Source organism: Solanum verrucosum, unplaced genomic scaffold (genome assembly GCF_900185275.1).
Source record: "Solanum verrucosum unplaced genomic scaffold, falcon-dt-bn FXZP01000251.1, whole genome shotgun sequence".
In the NCBI taxonomy this organism is placed as follows: Eukaryota; Viridiplantae; Streptophyta; class Magnoliopsida; order Solanales; family Solanaceae; genus Solanum; species Solanum verrucosum.
The window spans coordinates 203,101-207,764 of record NW_026020453.1 but is presented as its reverse complement, the minus strand read 5'-3'; the positions used below and the strand labels follow the sequence as shown (position 1 = coordinate 207,764).

General features: G+C 29.5%; 1 pseudogene; it reads right to left on the bottom strand.

The window, feature by feature from the left end:
• Nucleotides 1–262: 262 nt before the first annotated feature.
• On the bottom strand, nucleotides 263–2,890 carry LOC125808653 (purine permease 3-like; annotated as a pseudogene).
• Nucleotides 2,891–4,664: the final 1,774 nt, after the last annotated feature.

Below are 4,664 nucleotides of genomic sequence, written 5' to 3'. Positions count from 1 at the left end.
AGATGAAAGTAATAGTAATGGAAAAACAAGAAAAGAGAGATTTCTTATTCTTCAAAGTATTCAAGTATATTATCCATCGATCACCTATCATATCCCTATTTATACTATTACAAGAGGGTAGTTGTAAGACCTCAAACATGAGTACATGCCATTAACCTTTTCAGAATATAGGAAATAATATTATGATGTGTGGGAGATCAATGAGGACGTAGTGGAGGTGCGGGTATTATTATACATAATGATAAAATTACACCTTGATGTTACAAACATACACATTACTATAATATATTCACAACAAAGTTTGAATATATATATTAATTTTCGTATGTAATTATATATAATTAAGAAGCCTTTTCAATCACGGGGTACAATTAATTTTATCAATCGTCTCAATTTCTGGAGATTGATTATTCTTTCCCTTGTTGTTCGCTTTATAATCACCATAAAAATATGAAACAAATCCCCATAGAGAAAGGACAAGAGAAATCCCTTTCTCTGCACTGAAATTTTCGCGGTAAAGAATAACAGCTAAAACTTCGGTGAGAGGAAGTAGAATTGATATCAAAATGCCACATACCAAAGAAGAAGCAGAATAGATGACTCCAATGGACCCTAAGGAGTAGAATTGCCAAATTATTGTACTCAATATTATCACAACATAATATCTACCTTCTCCAAGTTCAAATGTTTTTGCCTCACCTGAAATTGCCTGCAAAGTATGTTTTACAACATTAATTAATAATATTTTTAAAATATATATAAACTAGTGATAATTATTTTTTGCTTTACGCGTCATATAAGTTGGATCATTATATCTTATTAGGGTAAAACTAGTGAAAGTTAACGTAATTCTTTTTTTTTTTCAACTTTTTCTGGTGGGTTTTTTTAACGTATTTAACTTATATGCACTTTAATATAAATAATTTTTACACTATCTGGATAACTTAGTTTCACTTGTTAATTATGAACAGTTATCTTAAGGTGCTCTGACATTGTAATTTTTTTTTAGCTCTGGCAGAAGTTAAGTGCTTTCTTAGACTATCAATATAGTTTAAACGGAAAAGGGTCAAAAATATCCTTATACTATTTGAAAAAGTTTAAAAATATCTCTTATTCATTTATTGGGCTAAAAATACCCCTCAGTCAATTTTTTTGATTCACTATTACCCTTAAACTAACAACCTTATATTTTTAATTACTATTATAATTAATTATTACGTGGCGTCTTTCTATTGTATAAAGTTAAATTTCAACCCACCAAACTTTCTCCTTACCCACCCGATCCATATTGACATCCCTTGACCCAAACCCAATTAAAACCCATATTGACATCCCTTGACCCAAACCCAATTAAAAGATCCATCAGAAATAAAAAAGATTGAATCATCTCTTCTCCCTCTTTTCTTATTTTTCTTCATTACGTTTCTTGAAATTTAAAGCTCAAAAAAGTACATCAAAATTGCTACCAGGTAGGCAAAGGTATTTCTTGTTAGAATTATGTGATATTTTTGTTGATTATCGATTTTTCCTTGTTTGAAAGGTAATGAAATTACTGAAGATTGTAAGGAGGAATGTAGGAATTGGAGAGATGAAATCAGTCCATATGCCTAGGATTTGCTGACTGATTACAGAGAAACAAAACAAGGGTGTGAAATTCATTTTATTGGAGAGTACTTTGGATATGAAATGCATGAAGGAGAAGACAAGCATAGGATATTAGGTTGGGGAGGAGATGATTCAATCTTTTTTATACTTGATGGATTTTTTAATTGGATTTGGGTCAAGGGATGTCAATATGGGTTGGGTGGGTAGGAGAAAGTTTGGTGGATTGGAATTTAATTTTATCCAATAGAAAGACGCCACATAATAATTAAATAATAATAAAAATTAAAAATATAAGATTGTTAGTTTTAAGGGTAATAGTGAACCAAAAAAGTTGACTGGAGAATATTTTTAGCCCAAATAGGTGGATGGGGGTATTTTAAAAAAGGGTATTTTTGGACCTTTTCCATAGTTTAAACTACTCTCTCTTTGAAGTTTAAGAAAGAAAAAAAGGTGTGTTTGTGTAACGGTACATAAAGTTAAAATGTTACTAAATATAATAATAATGTGTCATGATTAGAAGTAACCGTGTAAATATGATGGCAATTAAATGGAGGGAGGATCCTAAATAATGACCTGAAAATCGTTGTTAATGATCATCCCAATTGTTGAAAAGAGAGTAGCAACAAAGCAATATACAATCTGAAACTCCAATACAAATGTGTAAGTGATTGCTTGTTGTGCCTTTTTGTATATCAACTCCACCAAAGGAAAAATAAGGCCAGTCAATGCAGCAGCTGCCAGGGTCATAATAAACCCTAATATATAGAGTTTCTTCGACTCTTCCTCCGGTCGATCACCACCGGAGTGTAGGGCCAAAACCACTGCACCAATCGTTAACAAAAAAAACGGAGTTGACGGAGTAAGAAGTGAACTTCAGCCTCACAATAATGAAGGCAAAGAAGGCAGTGAAAGCAAGTTGCGTAGAACAGAGAAGTCCGCTAGTGGAGACTGGTAATTTGGCTAAGCCATAAGCGTAGGAATAGTTCGCACTTCCTTGTAGGATTCCAATCCCTATAGTGGCCATGAAAATCCGGGGAGTCATGAGAATGAGCTTGCTGCTATTATTATTATTATTTTTGCTACGATAGAAGTAGGAAATGACTAAAGGGATGAAATTGATTGGCCAAGCAACAGTTTGTAGCCAGCATGATAACCAAATTCTTTTACCTCCTTTGATGAAGTAGAGGCGTATGATCAAAGGGGCACCACAGGTTCCTACAGCTAGAAATATAGAGTTGATGATTAGAAGAATTTTCTTCATTCTTGAGCTTACTTGAGGTTCCATTTTCTATAGAGTTATTCTTTCCAAATGTAGTGTCATTTATATATAGACAAAAAAACAACATGGTATTGTCATATATTGACTTTATTACCACACTGACGAATCACCCACAATATGGGATTTATGATAGCAAACCAAAGTTCTTATATCTATATGTTAGCTACGCGGCTCAATAAAATTTGTAGCATAAAATCAAACCTTATAATTAGTTTAAGTATAGGTAATTGTATCCATTTTATATTATGTCTTTTTTTTATTTGGAGGAAATTTAAGAATATATACCACTTTTAAATTTGAGTGTTAGAAAAGCTACCTGAAAATTAAATTTGAATGTAATTATTACACTAAATTACATTCAAATATAAGAACCATAATTACAGAATATAGCAGGGAGATATTTTCATTTACCATTCATTGAAAGGATTTCTTAAAAAATCTATACAACGGTAGCATCCCAATTACAACTTGATTTTTTTTTCTAATTTATGGCCAAAATCTTCTTTCATATTTTTTGCTTAAAATATTCTTCCCTAATTTATGATCGAGAGTTTCTCTCTTACATCCAAATCAGTATTGTCCTATGCTCAAACAAATTCCAAAAATCATATAAAGTTGGATTCAAAAATCGATTAGCTTTACATAATTATAAGTATTTCAAACACACAGTATTCACTCATCAATTGAAACAAACCAAATTCCATGCTATACATATTTCATTAACATGCCACTTTTCAACATTTTAAAGACTAATTTATATAACATTTATACCCATTTCTATAAGCATATCACTTTTCAATATTTTTAGACTAATTTATGTAGAACTTTATACACATATAAGTTAGAAATCGCACCCAATTTCCTTATATATATATATATGAAAATTGTATAAATTGATATAATATATGTATATTTCTCCTATAATTTAAAATTTCGCTCTTAATTTTTCTACATGAAAATTTATAAAATTGGTATGAAACATTTATATTTCATAAAATTTGTAGTGCGCTTGGAAGTGATGATGTGTTTTCCTAAGTTAAGAAGTGAATATTGAATGGAATTTTAGGTTTAGAGTTTACAATAGATACTCTATATATTCAAAGATAAAAATATAAATATGACAATTTTAACTAATTTAATTATATTTTTGTTCGATACCAAAATTAAGTAATCTGTATCCGTTTCGATAAATCATTAATTATAAATTTTAATTGATTCATTAACCATTAGTTTGATAATCCAATATCAATAAATTAATAAGTCAATTTTGCAATTAAATTTTTTATTACGATTCAATTTTAAATGGCGGCCTAAAAATAAAAATTCATGTAGCTTAATATACACATGTGGCTATTTAAGAAACTAAATACACTAGTCAGTACCTAATGGTGGAGCTAGGCTTTCTTGAGTTCGGCAAAAGTCAATAATTTTAGTGTAGGTTTTGTATTAGAAAGCATGTTAAGATTGATTTAAAAGTTGGTCAAACTTACTTTCAAGTCATTTTTAACTTTTGAGATTGTTTGGCAAAGTTAAAATAACTTAAAATAAGTTTTAAATGACTTAGAAAAGTTAAAAATCAAAAGTAAGACTCCGTCTACTTTTTATTTTTTTTTACTTAAAAGTCATTTAAAGTTTGACTTTTTTATTTTTTGACTTACAATTTGGCAAAGTTAAAATAACTTAAAATAAGTTTTAAATGACTTAGAAAAGTTAAAAATCAAAAGTAAGACTCTGTCTACTTTTTATTTTTTTTTACTTAAAAGTCATTTAAAGTTTGACT